This window comes from Diabrotica undecimpunctata, chromosome 5 (assembly GCF_040954645.1).
Source record: "Diabrotica undecimpunctata isolate CICGRU chromosome 5, icDiaUnde3, whole genome shotgun sequence".
In the NCBI taxonomy this organism is placed as follows: Eukaryota; Metazoa; Arthropoda; class Insecta; order Coleoptera; family Chrysomelidae; genus Diabrotica; species Diabrotica undecimpunctata.
Window position 1 is genome coordinate 69,860,979 of NC_092807.1, and position 24,772 is coordinate 69,885,750.

The 24,772-nt window shown below is 33.4% G+C and overlaps 1 protein-coding gene and 1 long non-coding RNA gene across 5 annotated transcripts in view; one reads left to right on the plus strand and one right to left on the minus strand.

Moving 5' to 3' along the window:
• Window positions 1-24,772, plus strand: part of LOC140441378 (sodium/bile acid cotransporter 7-B-like) — a 443,306-nt gene that overhangs the window by 168,669 nt on the left and 249,865 nt on the right. The gene's annotated exons all lie outside the window — the stretch shown is intronic.
• LOC140440649 (uncharacterized) lies at window positions 5,848-6,564 on the minus strand. Its single transcript, XR_011950898.1, has 2 exons — window positions 6,407-6,564; window positions 5,848-6,147 (listed from the first exon to the last, which is right to left on the minus strand). It is a non-coding gene; the product is annotated as an uncharacterized lncRNA (long non-coding RNA).

Genomic DNA, 24,772 nt, shown 5'->3' on the forward strand with positions numbered 1-24,772 from the left:
ACTCTAGGATGCAAATTTTTTATATTACCAGAGAATTTAATCCCAGTCTCATTTGTTAAATTTAAGTAAGGTCTCCCTATGTCTCTCATTTGTGAAATATCATCTATTCTCTGTTCCACATTTCTTATTTGATTACAATTTATTTGGATATTTTGTTGTATATCGTCTAATTTTTCTTCTGTGTTTCTCCTGTCTTCGTTAATTTTTACTTCTAAGTTACATTTCTGTAACTCTATTTTCTGTTCTATATCTATCTTATTATCTTGAATAATCCTCTTTACTTCTGTCCTCTCATTGTCTATCCTTTTCTTGTAGTCATTCCGTATACTTTTTATTTCATTTGCTACTTTTTTCTCTGCAGCTTCAAGTTTTTTATCCATTTGTTTTACAATTTTATTATTATTATCTTCTATTTTCTTTTCTAATTTTCTATAATTCTCTTCCAATTTCTGTTCCATTTTTTTTATGTCTTCTTTGACTTCTTTTGAATTCTCTTCCATTTTTTTCGTATTCTCTTCCATTTTCTGTTCCATTTTTTTCATGTCTTCTTTGATTTCTTTTGAATTCTCTTCCATTGTCTTGTTCATCTGCATCATTAATGACATCAAAGCTGCCATATTGACATTTTCCTCTCTTTCTGGATTCATTTCTGCAGTATCTTGTGGAACTTGTACTAAACTCTCCTCTTGTATAGGTTGTGTTTCTACTTCCACATCTTCTTCATTCTTTTTGCTTCTTGTACCTTTCTTTCCTTGAGACATTTTGAGACTTTACTTGTTCAAATATAATTAAAAATAAAATCTATAATTTTTTCTTTCTACTGATAATTAATTTACTTATATGACAGCACTTATCTTCCCAAACTAATTCTTTTAAATAGAGAGCCACCGCGTTGGGTGCCAAATTGTTATGATGTGTTTTTTGTTTGAATGATGAGCAATGAGTATTTTTAATAATATAGGGTTTTTATCGCGGTTCTCAAAGAATTAGCTTGTAAGTACTTTTTTAAATTATCTTTATTATAACTATTATGAAACACACATATATATCTAACCTAGTCAATGTAAATTTAAAATAAACTATCTTTAAATTGATGTTCTTATAAAACTAATTAAATTCTATAGACAATCTAAAATTTGAAAAAACTATCTTCAAAATTGAAATTGTTATAACACTAACTAAATTATATTAACAAAATTTTGTACCTTTCTTTCACTGAATGCCTAAATGAACTGTTTTCCACTAAGTATATAGATTCTAATCACCACTGAATGTCTTCGTACTTCAGTTATCCTTGTTTTTTTTGTGAAATTACTTTTTTCAATTATCAGCTTCTACCAATTTAAGATATATTTTTCTTCACCAGCATCTATACACCACCAACCAAACCAGCAAACAGCATTTATATTTATTCTTCTTTTCAATATACCAATATCCAATTATTATAAGTTGATTTATACTAATCTCCAACCATAATATAATTTAATTTCTTCCAATATACCTTTTTTTATCTTCAATAATTATTTGTGTATAATTATAAATGTGCATTAAATTATATGCATAATTTTTAATCTTCATTTAACTCACTATATTAAACTATCGGACTATTTGTACTTGATTCACTGACTCTAACTAACTTTCATAATAAACTGCTTGACTTCTGACTAAAAAACTTAAAAACTTCTTAAAACTCTTCTGACTGCACTATCTAAAACTTTTCTGGCTAAAAACTTTCAAAAACTACCAAAAACTGCCATAAACTGCCATCTTGAATCCAAATCACGGGTATTTATATGTTTTGGACATTCTAGAACCATCTCGTAAGAGATCATGTTCTATTCAGTTCTATTTAATACATGTCTGAATTTTCTGGAACAAACCATTTCGCAAACATGGCCATCTCCGGAGATCCAGAGAATTCCATTCTTTTCTATTAATAATTTTGTTTACATTTAGGCTTTTCAGATCAGAATATATAATTAAATTAGTAACTTAACATTCTAATTTAATAAAATACACATTTCAAACAATATATTATTATAACCCACTTTATATTCGTAAATATTTTTAAACGTCACTTCAGAGTATAAATATCTGTCAATCTCCGAGAGTATTTTTGGTTGCCTAAGCACATGGCTCACTTATATATATTTACAATATTAAAATACAACTTTTTACAATTATTATGCTAATTTATTAAAAATGCCCTCACATAAATATATTTTTATTAAATTCTCTAGTATATAACTTATTTAAAACAACCAAATATCTAATATTATGTAGTATATAACTTATAAATTATTTTCTATAAACCCTAATCGTCACAATATATATATATATATATACATCTAGCGGTTAATGTAAGCTCCGTTCTAAAACGGTATTATACTAACTCCAGTAGAATATACACCGTGTATATTATTATCTGCGTAGCGCTTTATGTAGACTCCGAGCAACACGTAGGATTAAGTGAACTCTGTAATAGGTTAAAACACTTTTGGGATCCGTATGTATACCTTCGCGTACACAACTAAACTCTTGCGATGTTGCCAATAATTTGATTAGTCGTAGACTTTCAAATTTTACAGCAGGTACATTTTGGAACTTCAAATTTATTTAAATATCAATCAATTTAGTCATCGAGAAATTTCACAAATACTTGGTTAATGTAGTTAAATATTTTGGAGTGGTAATTTATATTACTTGCTTTAATTATTTTTAAACTTAAGTAGTGCCTATTATAAACTTGGAAAAGGCAAGAGTTCATTTTTATTTATTAGTTTTTTTTTAAAATGCGTTGGCACTGAAATATTTATTATATAAATGAACGTTCCGATGTTTCGATTGCTACAGTTTATGACGTATAAAATATTTGTTTCATGGAGTAGTAAAATTTAAATTATAACAATTTATAAATCATTCTTAAAATTCCAATTTTTTACCGTCTAATTTCAATATTTCGATTTTTAAATGTAGGGAATTCAATATCCTATATACTATATTTTAGACACACATAAACACATGGATACACTTATGGCAGATACTAAAAGAAGAAATATTTGGGTTCCTTAGGGTATCTTGATTCTCGGCAACATATCTATTACAATTACATATAATATGTTCGGTCTTATTGTTTTAAATGTTTTGTCGCTTGTACAAGCTATTATTATTTTCAACTTTATATAATTGTGTTTTTGTATCTTTCGTTGTCAGGCATATCAAAATTTAATTTTTAATTTAGAAGTAAATGTATATATAATATTCTTTTTTCTGTCACTTAGTTTAAATACAGATCACTTATATTCTTCTTGCTTATTTATTTTTATTCGTAATACTTATTAACGTACGTAATAACGTACCCGTTTTTGCAAAAAGCAACAACGAGTACGAAAGATATCGGGTATCAGGGGTGGTATTTGTCAATCTAAATGCCACTTACGACATATTAAATAAGAGAACATTTCTCCAAAGCTGCATGACATCGCCTTGGATAAAAACATTACTTGTTTTATCCGCGTATATCTACAGAATAGAAGATTTTTCGTATCATTCAATGGTAAGATGAAGAACGCAGATGAATGGTCTCGCTTGGGGTAGCGCAATGGCACCTACACTGTATTACATTTACACAAATGATTAACCGATAACAGTAGATACTAGGACTTTCATGTAGACGATACATTGCACAACCAAAACTTTTGTTGCTGAAGTGAAAAAAAATCTAAATGATTGCCTTAAATATAATAAAATGAACTACGAATTAATTTTAAGCCAAACCCCGAAAAATCTTAGGAGCGCTCCTTCAATTTGTCTAAGACAGGCGCTTTCACAAAACTGAATATCTAATCTAATATAAATCTAATATAATCTATAGTCTAATATAAATACCTTTTTTTTAAACGCATCTACCACGCAGAGGCATTAGCGTATTTAGATTAATGTTACAGTTGATACAAATAGTGTATATACATTAGTTCACAATTAATAATAATAATATGTATGTGTATTACAATGTATGTTTTAAATCTTATGAAGAAGTTGACAGTCTTTAAGATAAGAAATTATTCTTTTTGTATCTGTATTTTCTTCTAGGGCAGTTGGGTATGCTATATTTCGTTCACTGTTATATTTAGGACACTGTATTAAAAAATGTTTTAACGTTAGAACACGGTTGCACACTTCACAAACTGGTTTATTTTTGCGCTGTAGTAAATAGCCATGAGTAAGTCGTGTATGGCCGATACGGAGACGGGTAAAATCACATGCTCTCTTCTGTCTTTTATTTTTGGTTTCCAAAGATGTGGATGTTTGTTGACTTCATATAGCCTTGATGGAGTGTTGTTCCAAGTTTGTTGCCATTTTTGAATTATTTTTTGTAGTATAAGTTTATAGTTTAAATTATTGCGTTCTGCACATACGATGACCTCAATATAACAATTTTGGTCATCCTGAAGGGGGAGAGAAGATATTCTGTTCAATCTAGAACTCGCTGGTTTCCCCCTTTTTGGATTAAGTATGTATATTAAAATAAAAGAAAAGAAATGAAAACCAGTGGACTGTATAAAACTCTATTTTAACAAGAAGTAAAAGCAATCATAAATATATATAAACACACACAATTACAACTAAAGAAGAATATATACAAACTTAAATATTAGTCAATAAGAAACGACACACAAAAAGAGAACCATAAACAAAACCATAGATAGAAATAATATTATACAAAAAAGAAATAAAAATATGAATATATATGTCATATAAAAAAATTGATATTAAACGTGAAAGAGTGAAAAATATACGCACATATTATAATAAACCTTGTTAATACAGTTACACAAAATGCAATCAAAAATATCATATATGAATTATATTAAACGTAATTCAAATCATATATTCAAATACAAATATTAATACAATATGAAAAATATACAAATCTACATAAAGGTAATGAAATGTTCTCAATACAGTTCAATCGCGATCGCGGCACAACTGATAAAAAGTTCGAAGCAAATATGACATCTATATACCAAGTAAACGTACTTGATATATGCAGCAACAAAATTATAGTGTATTGTAGCTTACCCCATAAATTATTTCAGCCACGATGAGATTGCGAACCCTCTGGTTCGGTGAAAATTCAGGAATAAAATCTCGCCTTTTTTACAAGACGAAGTTTTTGTGGTAGGATGCACAACCCTCAAACCAAAATAACACGTGTCTGTCGTTTGGGAGACAAAACTCTACTCGCTTACATGACCGCAATGAAGTGTCTCGACGCGCTGATCTTAACTTCAAAAACACATATCCTTATCTGGCATATGGAACTCGCCCTTATCGCCGTTATCTCGCAGATGGCTCATCTTGGAATGTTTAGCCCTTAAAACTGCTGTGCCCTTGTACAAGCAAATCTCGTTTAAATATACTACGGGGAGAATCAAAACTAACAAAAAAAAAGTCTGTTCATATTATATAAATATTTATATATCGTTGCGAAACTGCAACATTCTCCCCGCGTTGGCATAAGTGCCAATAACACATAACTGTACTTTGTACTCGCGACGCACTGTACAAATTCCGTAACCGTAAACACTTTTTCGGTTTCAAAACGAACGACACACTTACAATACTACAAATGCTATACATTTACAAAAAGGTACAAAGAACAATAAACTTTGTAACGATAAGACTACCAAAGAGAATTGAAATACTATTGTAAAAATAATACCTCAATCAACCATGGGAGCTTATCGTCTATACCTTGCCTAGCTCAGTATCTCAAGGGTGAGTTCGTCTTGTCTTAAACTAGGGATTGAACCTGAGTTCTCAGTTGATAGCAAATAAGACAAATTTTAACCAATCATATTTATTTAAATCAATAAAAAAAAACAATAATTAACCCTGCCAAAGCTTAACAGTTATAAGTGTTACTTATTGCTTCGATGGACGGCTTGTGTGCTCTAGCTGTTGGATCCTCCAATTAGAAGTTGTGGAATCTGGAGAGAGAGCTGAAGTCACACGTGGCTGTATGTCCTAAGTTTTGGTGTCCAATAAACCAATAAATTCAACAACTCCAATTAAGTTTTGATGTGTCCAACAAACCCAATAAAATATCCAGTAAACCAATAAAGTTTTGATATCTCCAATAAACTAAAAGGATAAGAAACAACATGCATTAGAAACACATCAAAAAGAAAGGTTTAACTTCCTTGCCATCTTACAAAATTACACTTAAACAAATAGCGTATGGCAAGGATAAAATGAAATATGAATGTTACTACTTAGTTAAATTCTGTTAAAGAGTCCTAATGCATATATCAGAAAAAAAAATGTGCTTTCGAAAGAAAGTAAGGTTACATTGGAAATGCGGTCAGGATTATAGAATAAATATCACAATGAAAGTACTTACCCCAAGAGAAGTTGTAGACCATAAAAATGAGTCTTATAATAATTTTTGCCTTCTTTTATAAATTTCAAAAAGAGGCAAAAAATAATCCCACTACAGAAAAGTTGTTTTGACAGAAAGTGGGAGACTGAATGAAGTTAGCACAGATGTCATAGAATGTTGGTATCATGAAACTAGCTTGTCAGTCAACACAGAACAGAATAGTCTGCCGAACAAAAGTGAGAGGGCAAATATTTATTCTATGGGACAGAAAGAGAGAAAATAAAGACAGAGGAAGAAGAGAAAAACAGGGGCGCCAACTATTTTTATAAACAAAAAAATAGTAAAAATTAAACTGAAGATAAAGAAATTAATAAAGAAATTAAAATGAAATAATTATTAAAATATAAATTAATAGAGATGTGACGTTTATAACGTTACAACTTAGAAACGATAATAGGTTACAAATACATAACTACATACTAAATAGACATCACTACCATAATTACATTATCAATACTATATATCAACATGGTTTCAAAACCAAAATGGACAGACACAGAGCGACACAGAAGCAAATATGCGCTCACCTAAAAACTTCATTGTATAGTTTACTGTCCAGGTTGAGACTCGAGCTCCCTATCATTAAAAGGAAGTAGACAAATTTTTACTATAGGACGTACATATGTCCCTGCACTTGTTTTAATCCTTACAGATCTCACCCTGCCATCCGGTCCAGGGAACGTATCCACGATCCTAGCAATTGGCCACTGCAATGGATGGGTGTTATCACCCTTGACTAGTACCACCATACCAGGCTCTAAGTTTGCTTTTTCCTCTACCCATTTCGGTCGTTTTTGAAGTTGGTTGAGATAATCTACATGCCACCTCTTCCAGAACAACTGCTGAATACGAGATAACCTCTGATACAAAGACAATCTGTTTTCAGGTAAACTGATGACGACTCGTTCAGGGTGAGCCGTCATAGATGTTCCTATTAGGAAGTGTGCAGGTGTCAGGCATTCCAAATCATTAGGATCACTTGACAATGGAGTGATTGGCCTTGAGTTCATGATTGCTTCTATCTGGCTGATCACCGTATAAAATTCCTCAAAAGTGAGGTTGGCATTTCCCACAAGACGGTGCAGATGATATTTACAACTACGAATGGCACTTTCATGTAGTCCTCCATGATGTGGACTATTGGGCGGAATAAAATAAAACTGAATGGAGTTTTTTTGAACAAAAATCGTGCAACTCCTGAGAATTCTCGTTATCCTTAAAAAATTCGTATAGTTCGAAAAGAAGATTTTTCGCTCCCCAAAAATTAGAGCCGTTATCGGAATACAATGTAGTGGGATTACCTCGACGCGAGATAAACCGCTTAAGCGCTAAAATAAAGTCTTCTGTAGACAAACTAGATACCACTTCAATATGTACGGCCTTCGTGACCATACCAACAAATATAGCTACATAAGCTTTAAGTAATTTGGCCTTTCGTAATCTAGAGGCTTTTATAAGAAAGTATCCCCCATAGTCTACAGAAACGTTCTGAAACGGACGAATTGGTTGTACGACACGATCTTTGGGTAGATCTGCCATCAATTGGCTGGAGCCTACAGCTCTAAATCTAAAACAGGTTACGCAATGGTGAATGACACGTTTGACATCTCGCAATGCATTTAAAGGCCAATAACGAAGTCTGAAATTAGACAGTGTACCTTGGGGCCCTAAATGCTCCAACTGTACATGTTTTTCGTATAACATCATCGAAACAACTTGATTCTTTGAGGGAAGAAGAATTGGATTCTTTTGAGTAAGAGGTATGTTCGCATTCCTCAACCTACCTCCAACTTTTAGGCAGTTATCACTCTCATCTAGAAATAAATTTAAAGCAGCCAACTGCTTATCTTGACTGCCCTTTCCGGATTTCAATGATTCGATAATACGAGGGAATGAGATAATTTGGACATGTCGCACAATCAGCAATTCAGCTTGCTGTAGTTCTGCCACATACAAAGGGCCTTTCTGTATAGGATCTCTTTTACGAACATTGTTAACAAATCGAAGAACAAATGCCAGGACTCGGCGCAAACGGGAAAAAGTTGAATACAATTTGAAAATGTCTTCCCAGAATGTTAAATCCTGAGTTGAGTGAAACACTACTCTATAGTCTTTTAACCCAATTACATTCGTAAAATCTAAATTAATTGAATGCCTAGAATAGTCAATGTCATGAGTCGACAAGAATTCGGGCCCACAAAGCCAAGCTTTTGTCGACTCAAGTGTTCCGGGAGTAGCTCCCCGCGAAGCTATATCCGCAGCGTTGTCTTTAGACGCCACATGATGCCAATAAAAATCCTTTGACAAGTCTTGAATTCGTTTTACCCTATTGGCCACAAACAACTCCCACCTTGTAGGTGAGCCATTTACCCAGTGAAGGGCGATTTCAGAATCCGTCCACAGATGAACTGATGACAACTGAATTCTATTTTTGAAAATTTTCACAAGTTTACAAGCTAATTCCGCTCCCAAAAGCATGGCACATAACTCTAAACGAGGAATGGTTAGGGGATTCTTTAAAGGGGCTACTTTGGTTCGTGAAGTCAACATCCGTACAGATACAGAATTATTTGTGTATAATGCACGAATATACGCTACAGTAGCGTATGCTATCGAGCTGGCATCGCAGAAGATATGCAATTCGATAGTAGAAGTATCAAATGGATGTAGAAAGTATCGAGGAATTTTGATATTACATATGTGGGGCAACTCTTTAAGAAAAGTATTCCATTCGGTCAGTACTGTGATATCAGTAACTGGGTCGTCCCACCCCACGCGGAGCGTCCACACCTTTTGAACTAACAATTTTCCGAGCAGTATAACAGGTGACAGCAAACCCACTGGATCGAAGCACTTCGCTACAATTGACAAAATCACCCTCCTTGTGACAGCTACTGACACCTTAATAGTGGGGGAGGTAAAGAAAAAACAATCGTCAAAAGGAGACCATTTAAGACCTAATAATTTGCTCGTAGATGGATCCATATCCACCTCTTCAATAGCCGTAGAATCAATAGAAAGAGATCTCAAAAATTGAAGTGAATTAGACGTATACTTATGCAAAGAGAATTTGGCTGAAGTCAATACCTCATTGAGTTGCTGGAATAAGATTCTGAGATGAGTTTCATCATTACATCCTGACAAAATATCGTCAATGTAAGTTTGACTGGTCAGGGCATCATAGGCGAATGGGTATTTCTCCTTATTAACCTCCGCCAAATGATTCAACACACGAGTCGCCAAATAAGGAGCCGGCCTAGTACCAAAAACTAATCTATTGTGCTGCACACTTTGTAGTTTGTCCTGTGGATTATCTCGCCAAAGAAAATTAAGTACAAATTGGTGTTTAGGATTAACGTGTATCTGCCGATACATCTTCTGAATATCCGCCGTGAGAACGAATCGAAACGATCGTAAACGAAGTACAATATCGTACAAGTTAGGCTGGACCTGAGGCCCAGTGAATAGTACATCATTAAGGGATAATCCCGTAGACGTACGCGCACTTGCGTCAAAAACAACCCGAGTCTTGGATGACCCAGAATCCTTTACTACTGCAAAATGTGGGAGAAAATATGCATTATTACCAAGGTCATTCTGCAGCATTTTTGGCACAATATCTGCATGCGATAGATGAAGATATTCGTTGATTACTTTCGTGTAGTCAGCTTTCAAAGAAGGATTTCGAAGAAATGTACCTTCAAGTGAAGAGAAACGCTTGGCAGCCATATTATAGGAATGACCAAGTTTTAGCTTTTCTAATGGACACCTAAAAGGCAAATCCACCTGGTAAGCACCATCTGGCAATCGCAGAGTGGTGTCTGAGAATATCTGTTCTGCAATGGCATCGTCTGAGGTCAGCCTGTGCTCCTCTGGCATTTCCTCACACGTCCAGAACTTTTCGACAATATCGGTCAAGGTATCATTCGTGACAATACTCGACTGACAGGTAACCATATGATGAGAAACATAGGTTAAATTACTAGACAGGGGTCGTGGCCTCGTAGAGGGTTGTAAACAAGAAGTGGGAACATTCCCGGAAACAATGTAGCCGAAAATCGAATTTTGTAAAACTGGCAAATTATTTCCTAATCGCATAAGACCGTTTTGTAAGATACGAGCAACTTGATCCATACCAAGCAATATGTCTATATCATCTGGTTCTCCAAAATTAGGATCAGCCAGAACACAATTGGGTGGAATCTTTAATCTACCCACATTTATTTGAATTTGTGGCAGACGAGAAGTTATATTTTTTAAGACCGTACATGAGACCTTCAATCGATCCGTAGAAATGTGAGAATGAATTACAATATCCACCATATCATTAGCGACTTGAGGACTCGCATTAAATGCAGCAATAGAGACGGATTTTTGATAAGGCAAATATTTTAGTTTACTAAGTAAATCCTCTGTTATGAAGGAGATTTGACTTCCAGAATCAATAAGGGCTCTAACCTTAACTTTCCGACCTTCGGAAGAATACAAAAATACAGAGATAGTACCTAGCAATACAAGACCTTGCTGGGCACAAAAAGAGGCTACTGAAGCATGCGAAGAAGTCGAGGTATGATCGCTTGATGAACTAGGCGCATTCACATGAGCTATCTGGGAAGTAGATGGTTTGAAATTAGTTTGATGCTGAGACGAGGAATTTTGCGACCTATTACTTTGAGACGACCGGGACGAGGTATCATGACGTTGTGTGGAAACGTTTGAAAAATGACTTTCTCCCACATGTTTATGCAACAAAGTGTGATGACGTTTGTTACACTTCATACAAGTTTTAGTACTATTACACTGTGATACCATATGACGGGGATACAAACAATTTATACAAAGTTCCTTATCTTTTACAAATCTCCATCTCTCAAAACCTGTTAAACTTAAAAACTTTTCACACGTGTACAACTTATGAGCATTACTGGAACAACAAAAACATTTCGTAGCTCTATCTCGCCCTTGGGACTGACCAATGCCATTATTCGAGCTGGAGCTAGCATGAAACACTGATTTTACCTGTTTTCCAGTACTTAACTTTTCTCTACCTTCCCGTGCCTGACCATTTAAATTCTCTAAATGAGTTGCCCTTACATCGATATGGTTAAGAAATTTATTTAAATTAGGAAGCTCATTTAATTTATTGCTATCAAACTCTAAGTGACGTTTCGTTGCGAAATCCAACTTTCTCTCAGAGAGGCAAACTACTAAGGATTCAAACAACTGACGGTCACTTAGATCCTGATTTTCCAAAGCTCTAATTGCATTTGTTAATGAAACATGAAAATCGCGTAACAAATTTTGAGATGCTTGTGCATTATTTGGCACACTTTTTATATCCAATAACGAAGTTAATAATGACTGAATTAAAATATTTTTATTCGCATATCGATGCGTGAGTGTATCTAGAGCAATCTGAAAATTGTCATTAGTAACCTGCAGATTTTAGCCGTGCTGGCTCGCCTTTTAGATAACTTTTGAGGTACATAAAACGTTGCACATTCGACAAGTCTACATTCTCAACAATCAAAGCAACAAAGAGTTCATAGAAAGAATTCCATTCAGATAATTTACCGGAGAACTGAGGAATATTTATTTCGGGCAATGTTACCTGTGTTTTGGGAGAATAATTTGAAGATACACTACCTACTTTAACGGGCAGTGACTCGATCTTATTTCTAATCAATGCTATAGCTGTCAAAGCTACATCTTCTACACTGGTGCGATCCTCGCTGTCTACAGCGGCGGGATCTTCAAACAATAAATTGTCAATTTCATCCTGTGCCTCAGTATATTTATCGAAAGCAGCCTGTAGGACTTCACGGCGAACCCTCAACTGGTGAGCATCTGCCAATGAAATATTATCCTGAATCCAATTATTCTGCCTCGTGATTGCAGCCTTTGCACTCCTTCTAGTTTGTTTCAAGTTATCCATTCTTTAGATAAAAAATGGAGCAGTCAATATATGGAAGTTTACAATAGGAAACAGAAGGATTGCTACAGTGTAAAAAGAACTTTAAATCCCTGAATGTTTCACACAAACAAATCAAAGAAATGCTTGTAATAATGATCAGAATATGCTACTAATATTCCTACAATCAGAAAAAAGTTAAATAGAAAATGATTGCAATAACCGAAAATAAGTTTTAAACCTCACAAACACTAACAAACACAAAAAAATAGAAGCGTCTCTACAGACTGGGTATATTTTATGATAAAATAAATACCCCAATGTAACTGGTTTTGCTAACCACAAAAAAAGGTCTATGGCATAAGAAAACCTGGCACAAATAAAAGTAATAATGTCTTTCAGCAGACCGACTATATTCTTATACAAAAGAAATACTCCACTACAAGAAAAAAACTACACTACACTCACTACACTCACTACATAAAAAAAATTAGCAAGAACCGGGTATAAAAACCGGAAAAGGTCTCTGTCATAAGAGCACCTTGAATGAAGTATATAAGAAAGAAGTAGTCTTTCGGCAGACTAGGTACCTTTCAGTATAAAAGAAATACACAATATAAAATGGTTATAAAAACCGTAAAAAGGTCTCTGTAAAAAGAGCACCTTAGACAAAGTACACAAAGAAGAATAGTCTTTCGGCAGACGACTGGATATCTTTTAGCATAAAAGATATACCACACTATATGGTTATGACAGTTAGTAAGGTCCCTACCATAAGGAAACCGTAAGCAACCAAAGGAAACTGGTTAAAATAACCGAGAAGGCTCCTACCATAAGGAAACCGCAACTAGACATAACAAAAACACATGGAAAAAGGTATCTACTAGCAGAGAACCCCAAACCCACAAAAGAAACGGAAAAAGAAGAAGAAAATCCGGCTCGAAGGACCATTATGTTGCGTTCTGCACATACGATGACCTCAATATAACAATTTTGGTCATCCTGAAGGGGGATAGAAGATATTCTGTTCAATCTAGAACTCGCTGGTTTCCCCCTTTTTGGATTGAGTATGTATATTAAAATAAAAGAAAAGAAATGAAAACCAGTGGACTGTATAAAACTCTATTTTAACAAGAAGTAAAAGCAATCATAAATATACATAAACACACACAATTACAACTAAAGAAGAATATATACAAACTTAAATATTAGTCAATAAGAAACGACACACAAAAAGAGAACCATAAACAAAACCATAGATAGAAATAATATTATACAAAAAAGAAATAAAAATATGAATATATATGTCATATAAAAAAATTGATATTAAACGTGAAAGAGTGAAAAATATACGCACATATTATAATAAACCTTGTTAATACAGTTACACAAAATGCAATCAAAAATATCATATATGAATTATATTAAACGTAATTCAAATCATATATTCAAATACAAATATTAATACAATATGAAAAATATACAAATCTACATAAAGGTAATGAAATGTTCTCAATACAGTTCAATCGCGATCGCGGCACAACTGATAAAAAGTTCGAAGAAAATATGACATCTATATACCAAGTAAACGTACTTGATATATGCAGCAACAAAATTATAGTGTATTGTAGCTTACCCCATAAATTATTTCAGCCACGATGAGATTGCGAACCCTCTGGTTCGGTGAAAATTCAGGAATAAAATCTCGCCTTTTTTACAAGACGAAGTTTTTGTGGTAGGATGCACAACCCTCAAACCAAAATAACACGTGTCTGTCGTTTGGGAGACAAAACTCGACTCGCTTACATGACCGCAATGAAGTGTCTCGACGCGCTGATCTTAACTTCAAAAACACATATCCTTATCTGGCATATGGAACTCGCCCTTATCGCCGTTATCTCGCAGATGGCTCATCTTGGAATGTTTAGCCCTTAAAACTGCTGTGCCCTTGTACACGCAAATCTCGTTTAAATATACTACGGGGAGAATCAAAACTAACAAAAAAAAAGTCTGTTCATATTATATAAATATTTATATATCGTTGCGAAACTGCAACATAAATCGTTTTGTACCAATATGTTACTTTCTTCGGACATTAGGTTAGTTGGTACGTTTTTAACTAGTTTATCTACAACTTCGTTACCTTCAATTCTGACATGAGAAGGTACCCATAAAAAATGAACTTGGATTTTCTTATTTGAAATGTTTTTATGTTCTTTTTTACTAAGAAGTAGAAGGGGGTTGTCACAGTATAATTGAGTCAGTGTATATCTTTATTTTAGAAAAGTTACATTTAGTATAATATTAAAATTTACATAACAGTTTTGGAAAATACAAACATTTTATGTTATGTTACAGTTTGTTATTTTACAATTTTTGATAAAATTTATTGTATTGCTGATGTCTTCTTTTAGAGTTTCTTTCAAATTGTGTTTTAGTTTTGCTGTCGATCTTGCTGTTGAGTACACTGGACAGTCTATCATTATATGTTGCACTGAAAATGGTATTTGACAGATGTGGCAAATCGGCTGAGGGTCCTTGGAGATGAGGTATCCATGTGTAAATTTTGTATGACCTAGCCGCAGTCTGTTAATAACTACTTGGTCATGTCTTTTAGCTGGGAGCGGTAGTAAAGCAGAAGTAACATCTGGTTTGATACTTTTTAATTTTGCTTCTGTTTGGTTCCATTTTACTTGCCAGGTTTTGTTCATGTAAGTTTTTATTATTGTTTTTTGGTCTGAAATTGGTATGTTTTGCATAACAGGAATTGTCATGTTATTGATAGTTTCTGTTGCTGCTTTATCAGCTGCTTCATTACCCTTTATCCCAACATGGGATGGTACCCATAAAAATGTTATGTTTTTACCACATGTTTGGGCATTGTATAGCATGTCTTTTATTAATGCTAAATTGGTATGAGTAGGATACATCTGCTTGACACCATTTAAGGCACTTAGAGAATCTGATATAATCAGAAAGTTTGTATCAATGCTGGTACATTGGTTCAGTGCGTTGAAGATTGCCTGCAGTTCTCCAGTATATATGCTACACTCCTTGGCTAGACGGGTGACAGAGGTGTTGTCTTCAAAAATAGCTGCAGCAGCTACACCATTACTGCTTTTAGAGGCATCAGTAAAAATTAGTTTGAAATCAGGGTATCTGGAGATGGTAGACCGGAATTGTTGTTGTATTTCAGAAGGATTGTGTGAATGTTTGGGATAGTTAAGTAAGGTAAAATCTACTTTTGGTATTTGAACTTTCCAGGGAGGAGACTGGCATCTGTTTGTAGAAGTGGCTCTCAATTGATGTATATCGAATTCAAATCGATTTATTCGTTCATTGAAAGGTAAGTTTCTATAGCAATAATTTGAGTACAGATTTGGAGGATTGCTCCTTATTAGGCTTGTTATAAACGGGTTTTCCTTTGCACTGAGATATTTAGTAGCACAACACATTGAAAAATATTGTCTTCTGAGAGTTAATGGCGGTTCTCCTGCTAGGACTTGAAGGCTGCTAATTGGCGTGGTTCTGAAAGCTCCGAAAACTATGCGTAATGCTGTGGATTGGATGATCTCCAGTTTGTTCATTTGACTTTTAGTAGCAGTTTCGTAGCATATACATCCATAATCTAGTTTGCTTCTAATTAGAGCTTGATATAATCGCAGAAGAATAGTTGTGTCTGCGCCCCATTTGTGATTGGAAAGAACTTTTAGAAGATTTATCTGTTGGCATGATTTAATTAGTTTATTTATGTGCGATGTCCATTTTAGTTGAGAGTCGAATGTCATTCCCAAAAATTTGATTTCGTTGATTGTTATAAGAGTATTTCCGTTAAGTTTTAAATTTAAGTGGTGTTGTGTTTTCCTTTTGTCAAATATTATTACTTTAGTTTTTTCGGTTGAAAATCTCAAGCCTATATCTAAAGACCACCCTTCTAATTTATTTAGTGTATTTTGTAATATTGATGCAGCTGATTTTAGGTCTTTACTTCTCATATATATTACAAGATCATCGGCGTTAAGGTTTGCTTTTACTGGAAGCATAAAATGGTTAGATACGTTGTTGATTGCTATTAAGAATAGCAGGGGGCTTAATACAGATCCTTGAGGGATACCATTTTCCAGTGATTTCTTAGTTGACATAACACCGTTTGTTTTAACTTTTATACTTCTGTTCTCCAGGAAGTTTTTGGCGAAGGCTAAGAATTTACCATCTATTTTCCAACTCTTGATTGTTTTTAAGATGTGATATGTCCACGTGGTGTCAAATGCTTTTGTGATGTCAAAGAAAACTGCTATTAATTTTTGTTTATGTATAAAAGCTTCGTGTATTTCAGATTCTAATGCTATAATGTTATCTATTGTAGACCGTTCTGATCGATACCCACTTTGGATGGATGTAAGGAGATTTTTCTTTTCTAAATACCATTTTAATCTTTTGCTTAGAATCTTTTCCATTATTTTGCAGATGCTACAGGTAAGAGATATTGGTCGATACGAAGAAGATAAGTTTTTTGGTTTATTGTCTTTTAAAAATGGTATTATAATTGCTTCGCGCCAGAGAGATGGAAATTTATGGGTCGAATAAATTTTGTTAAAGATCTCTACTAAAGTAACCTTCGCGCTTATAGGTAGTTTTTCTATGAAAATTGGTGGTATGTCATCAGGTCCAGGTGAGGTATTTTTGAGGTTATTAAGACTTTCATTTAATTCATCAAGTGTTATGGAAGTGTTTAGTGGATCAGCAGTATCTTCTATATTAATTTTTGATGCTTCTGTTCTTTCTTTGTGTTCTAAGAAATTTTGGTGGTACTGCTGATTGCTTGAATACAACTGATAGTGTTCTACTAAAATTTCTGAGATTTCGTGTTTGTCTGAAGTTGTTAGATTATTTGTAGTGATTGTGTCAATATGGTTAAATGTTTTTGAACCTTTTATTTTCCTATTTTTTTGCCATATATCCCTTATGGGCGTAGACGAGTCAATTGACGACACGTAATTGGTCCAGCTCTCTTTTTTTGCTTGTTTTATTAAAAATCTAGATCTGCCCCTTAAAGATCTAAAATTGTTTAAGTTATTAGGTGTGTTAAACTTCTTGTATATATTAAAAGCATGTTTTGTTTGCTTTAAATCGGATGCGATTTCAGTGTTCCACCAAGGAAGAGGAGCTTTTGTGATATTTTTGGTTTTTCCTATAGAATCTCTGGCTGCGTCTAAAATTATACCATTGAAAGATGATAGAGTAGTGTCTATATTATCTGATATAACGAGATTTGGTATACGTATGCTTACTAAGTTCGAGTATTTTTCCCAATCAGCTGACTTTAATTTCCAAGTTTCATATGGTGTTGTACAGGTTTTTTCATCTTTGTCATGAGTAATTATTATCGGAAAATGATCACTGTCGTATAGGTGGTCCAATGTATTCCACTGTAAAAATGGAGCTAAAGTTGAATCACTGATAGATAAGTCTACGGAGGAAAAAGTGCCATTATGTGCATTGAATCTAGTAGGTGCTCCTGTGTTTAATAAAACTAGTTTTATGTTATTAATTGCTTCTAATAATATTCGTCCATTTTTATCTGTTTTTTGTGATTCCCATGCGTATAGGTGGTCCAATGTATTCCACTGTAAAAATGGAGCTAAAGTTGAATCACTGATAGATAAGTCTACGGAGGAAAAAGTGCCATTATGTGCATTGAATCTAGTAGGTGCTCCTGTGTTTAATAAAACTAGTTTTATGTTATTAATTGCTTCTAATAATATTCGTCCATTTTTATCTGTTTTTTGTGATTCCCATGCGATGTTGTGACAGTTTGTGTCACCCAAAATTAATTTTGGAGATGGAATTTGTTTAATTACATTTTGAAGTTCTAATAGAGTAGTTTCGTCAGGATGTGGTAAATATACGTTGCATATGTTGATTTTAAAATGATGTATTACCGATACTGCTACTGCTTCCAGATTTGTATTTAACGGAATTTCTTGGGATTGGATGGTCGAATGTACAAAAATTCCGACTCCACCACTGGATATTTGCTGTACTGCTCGATTTTTTTGTATAGGGCATATAATTTTTTAGTTTTGCTTGATTGTTGGAAAGACGAGTTTCTTGAAGACATATTATTAGTGGTGACAGTTCATTGATTAGCATTTTAATGTTTTCAATGTGGCTATAATAGTCGTTCAAGTTCCATTGAAGAATGAATATAATTGGACTATTGAGATAAATCGTAGTCGCTTTCTTCAGTGAGGGAAGATTCATTTGTTGGATTTATTTTCTTTATAATTCTTGTGATATTATTTTTCATGCGTCTATCATTTAATTTTGAGTGAACCATTTTTAATAAGGAGTATAAGCCGTCAAAATCTTCTGTATAGTTTTTAGCTGTGACTTCAGGAAATTTTGATCCTATTGCGTTTATAACGAAGTCGCATAATTCAGAAGGAGATGCTGTCATTAAAATGTTTTCAATAGGTTTTAATGTGGCTTCGACATCTAAAGCCTTTTTCTTTTTTTTGGGTGCGGATTTTTTTGGAGTTATGAAAGTTTCGTTTAGGTTTTTAGTTTCTGAGATTTTAGGAGAGGTTGAAATTTGCCTTTTTGCTTGATTGGTTGTTTTAGTATTATTGCTGTTAGCTGTAGTTGAAGGTATGCTGTGTACTATAAGCGAATCATTTGTCGTTGGGATATCTGCAGAAATAGGGTTGGAACAGTTGGTTGTATCATCTGAAATATTTGTTACTGAATTATTCTGATTTACTTCCATGGGTTCGAGTTCTGAGATATAAGGATCTTTAAGTGTTTCTGTACCAGTTGATGTTGATGTGCAGTTTTCGTCTTTGTGGCCAGTAGTATTACATCTAGAGCAATTTAAACCATCTAGGGATACGAAGATTCTGTAAGGAGTGTTGTCATAGGTTATTAAGATTGTATTTGGAATTGGTTTGGTGGTTATCGGAGAGACAAATATTTGCCGCCTAAAGCTTAAGACATGACTATACTCAGACTCGGGCATGCCAACTTTTAAAAACGTTAATTTGGATACTGCAGTTATTTCTAGTTGTTTCAGTTCGTCTTCTAGAATACTGTTCGGAATGCTGGGGCAGATGTTTGATATTACTAGTCTCCTTGCTGGCGTAATAAGTCTTCGAATTTCTATCTCATTGCCTTGGATGACTACTGTTTTATGGTTGTTTAGTAAGGTATCTACTATGCTAGTATTGTTCAAGTAAATACAAACTCTGTTGTTAGCTATTCGTGATGCAAAGATAAAATTTTTTGGTGTGAGTAGAGACCCTATGGCTACTATGTATTCATGTATTTTAATACCTTGGATAGCTGACAGAATAATGGCTTGTTCTTTTGAAGGAAAATTGAAGTTGCTTACTGCATTGGAGTATGTCGATGTTGATGATGTAGTAGGTATGCTAATATTTTCAGAATCATCCATTTTTAATTTTTGTTTTCTTCGTTTGATGAAATTTTTCTAGAGCCGGTCCTGTATCGGCTAATTAGTTCGACTTGTGGAAGTTGCCAAAAAACCAGAAACTGGATTAATTAATGTGTTGTATTGAATTATGGGTTATGTATAATATTTAGTAATATTGAATTTGTATTAAATTGGTAATGTACTCACAGTTTATTTTTTGTGTGAAGAAACTTTGTTGTTTAAATACTCTATTTAGCTAACAATATTTTACGTTTCTTGATTATAAACCGCTAAAAAGTTAGTTTTAGTAAGAGCAGATTTTAATCGGCACTTTATCAACTAAACGCAGGGTTGGAATCTTTCTTGGTTTTTGTTTTGTATTAACGATAGTGCTTTTAGAATTGCAAATAATTCAGCCGAAAAGATGGTTGTAATTGACGACAATTGGAAACTAACTGAGATGTCTTCCGAATAAATTGCTGCTCCAACTCTGTCTTCATTTTTTGATGCATCGGTGTATACGCTGTAGGTATTGCCATATCTGTTTAATAGTGTACGAAACTTTTGTTTAATGACGGTTGACGATATCTCTGATTTCTTAGGTTTGTTTGATGTCGATAGCCGGAACAGATATTGTCCATGGCGCAGGGTTGTGAATTGAGGAGGTATCATAAGTTTTTGAAAATTGAAAATTTAATTTGGATAAGTATAATCGTATACGAAAGTAAAAAGGATGATCAATTTGATGTGTTTGTTAAAATTTATTTGTAAATCGATCAGCAAAAACGTTATGCACAACTGGATTATTTCGGTTTGATGACACTGCTGCTGCTTATGTTAGGCTTAGTGGAAAATATAAATTTTACTATAACGAAATATAAACAAACCATGAAAATTTGATGATTTGAAGAAAGAAAATGTCAAATTAGGCTAGAGCAATAACTGAAACAAAAGAATCAATTGGGAATAATATCAGTCATCATATATTTACTCTAAAAATAACTAACAAAAGATAGACATTAAATGAGACGTAAAAATTAAAAGAATAATATGTCACTAAAAGACTTGATTTGTAACGATTGTCAAAATTTAATAAAAGTCACAAATGTCATCCGATTAATAACAACATTAAATCGTCTGTCAATAAAAAATGTAAAGAACAATTGGACAACACATAGTTTGGATTTAGAAGTGGATTGGGAACAAAAGAGGAATTGTGCGCAATGGAGGTACTATTACAAAAATGCAGAGATTATAATGAAAACATATTCATATCTAATATAGATTTTCAAAAGTATTTGACATAGTTCAACCTGGTAAGCCCATACATGCATTAAAATACCTAGATACCAAGATATTAATTTACTAAAAAATCTACTAAACTCAAACAGCGGTCATGCGGGTGAAAGATAGAGAAACAAATCAAGCAGAAATTCAAAAAGGAGTCAGCCAGAGATGTGTGTTGTCAACTAATAGGTATTTTAGGAGACACTATGGGAAAGAAGTAAGGAATGGAGTGAGCATCATTAATAACATAAAATTTGCAGACTAAACCCCCATTATGGCAGAAAATATAGAGGATTTACAAATTCTTATAGAAATCATTAACAGATAAAGCAAAAAGATAGGACTAAACTAAACAGATAAAAGTCAATGTTTACAAATAAGAAATTGAGTGTGGTTATTAGATTGAGATCGTCGAATGTTATGTATGGTCGCAACTTATATATGGGGTAGAAGCTTGGACCCTGACAGCCAAATCTGTAAAAAAATTAAAGGCATTCGAAATGTGGCTAATGTGCGTATTCTTAAAATTCCTTGGACTGTAAAAGTCTCAAACGAAGAAGCGTTAAGACGAATTGTCTATCTGGACATCGTATCTGGGCTACAGTTCGAAACGATAAATACTCTCTTCTACGCGTTATCATGCAAGGAAGAGTAGAGGGAAGAAAAGTCTTGGGAAGAAAGACAAAATCTGGCAGAGAAATATCAGAGATTGGACTAACTTCAGTGTTGAAGAAATAATATATCTAAAAAATCTAAAAGAATATCTAATATATCTATACCGGATCCTGTAAAATTTTAAATACATTAAATTAAATCTCTCGTAAATTATAAAGCCTATTCTTAGATTAAAATAACAAATTTCTTAGTATTATGATATGTAGTATTGTGATAATGTGTAGGTGTCAGTATTCTTTTAAAAGAGATTTATAGGTTGGTATATAAATTTCACGGTTATGTGTCATACGGTTTCATCTTTCATACAAACATTAAAAAGTTTAATTTTACATACAATTAGCACGTTGGCTCTGGAAATGAGCTATATAAAATTAATCGGATAATCACCCGTTCAATATGATTTTTGTCAAATCGGCCCTTTTTAGGACCAACTATTCTAATTATGTCTATAAATATTAAGGGTGCTTAGCACAAATGTGACGTATTTCTAGTGCAGGAAACATATAGAGGGCCAAACATAGGGTATTTGGTATTAATATGATTCCTGAAAAACACATAATAAATGTAAAAGTGCTATCTCTGCTAGCAAATAAGTAAAGAAAAACTTAAATGAGAGAGGACAAAACCAGTCAGCTGAGGGAACCTTTCAACTATGTTGAGCTTGGATCCACTATCTACCTATATAATGAACAATATTACGGTTACTGACTGAAGATCTGAGCACAAAGCTTATAAAATTTGTACCAAAAACACAACAATTACTGATATCCAAAGTCTGCAGACAAGCAAAGTAAAGACAAAGTTGTTACCTTGCTTAAACCTGCAAAAACTTCAACGACCACAAAAGCTATCGGTCAATATATTTATTTTGTCAGCTATATAAAATACTTCTGCACATAATCCTTAATATAATTTTACCGATAAGTTTTTTGTGATTAACGTTTTAGACTTACTTCGTCAATTTTGGGCTATCCAACAATAATTGCAGAATGTCATAAGTGAAGAATATCAATTTGCTATCCGGATTTAATCCATAAATTAAATAATGGGATGCTATAAAATAATGATATTAGCAAAAAAAAACGGTCTAATAGTCAGTAATAAAGCATATAAATGTTCTTTAACATACAAAAGAGATGACGTAGAGAAGGGCATAACGTAACAATAAACCCATATAATTTTAAAGGGTTGAAACGTTTTAGATATCGTAGATAACTTTGTAACATAAGAAATAAAAGGGAATATTCAGGTAGCTAACTGATGTATACATAACTCTTATAATACTTTTAAATTCAGAAGTCTAATACGACTCTCTTAAATCAGGATATATAAAACAGTGATTAAACCAGTGCTAATGTGTGGATATGTGACGAGAACGCTGACAAAACAATGTACGTGAAACTCAGGTATTAATTAGATCAGGATTGCTAGAAAAGCCATCAGAAGTATTTTCCGACTTACAAAGGTCCGCGTACTAACCATTAACGAACGGAAATAATGCCAAGGTCAAACACGTATATAAAGACAGCAACGTCGTACAAGAAGCTAAATCTCAATGCTAAAGTTGCGCTGGCTATATCCAAAGGCTTTATAATAACTGCATTGGGAGGATGCCCCAAGAGAAAAAATGTCCTTAGGACTTCCACAAATGAAGGGGGAAGGTAACATGAGGTCAGATTTAGGAATCATGAGACTATCTACCGACCCATCATATTTATCAACACATGCCTGTTCAACTACCTGCTATCCTACCTATAGTCAATACTCATCTGTTGGGGACTATCAAATCAATTACATGTAATCAAACAAACCAGAATAAAAAAAGTTATCCCAGGAAAGGCACTTCAGAAATATTGACATAAATTTTTAAAACGTTATTTACGTGGCTTATTAAAATTTAAATTTTTAATGAAAAGTAAAAGATTAGCCATTTGTTATGGGGTTCAAAGAAGAACCTTCACGATGTTAATTTTTTGAGATATGATTGGATGTTTTCTCTTCATTGCATACTGAGACGCCCAAGTGGCATTCTTCTGTGCTAACTTCCTTCCATACCAGTTTTACAAGTTTGACATCTTGGCGTCTATGCATGTGTCCGATCTACCTTAAGCAATTTATTTTCCTATACAATATCGTTATAAGAGCTTTCTTTATTCAGTATGTGTTCTTCTTCTATACGGATTTGTAGCAATATGATAATGAGGTTAAAACAATTTTCCTATTATTTTCCTTTCAAATATTCGTAGTTCTTCTTTATCTGTTTTAGTCATTGTCCATGATTCGCATCTATGTATTAAAATAGGTAAAAAGTTTAAATTATGATCTGTATTTCTTTAGTGGCATTATTATTAACCGTGATTATTTATCTAAAATATTTAAAGTGTTCCATATTAATGAAATTGTAGTTGTTAACTTTAATATTTTATCAAGATTTATTAAATTGGTCTCTTCTGTTGATTCGCTTGTATTTGGTTTTCATTTCGTTGATTTTAAGTAAAACGTTTTTCGCGCTCTCTTCACTTTATTGAAGATTTTTGCGGACGGGAGAATTTTTTATGAGATCTATATCATTAGCACATGCTAGGAGTGCTTTGTACGTTGGCCCGTTAATAGATTACATCTTAAATAGGTCTCATTTCTCTTTTAGTAAGATGTTCATTAATTTTTTGACTATTTGAATCGAGAATTTATATTTTATTCGACTGTTTTATAACTCAGTGTTTCTTGGTGCATATTTTCATCTTTGGTTTTTTGTTTCCCGTATCATGAGTATAAGGATTTTGCTGGATATCCACATAGGGATCCCGGTGTACATGATATTTCCATAACCAACAATCAAAAATTTGTCTTATTGTAAAGTCATAATGATTTTACTAGGAAATATAGTGTTATTTAATAATGTGTTTAATTAAACACATATACCAAAACGCAATGCCAGTGTTAGAGTGGGTGATCGTCAAACCCAGAAATTCCCGATACAACGTGGAGTACGCCAGAGGGACACCATATCACCGAAACTGTT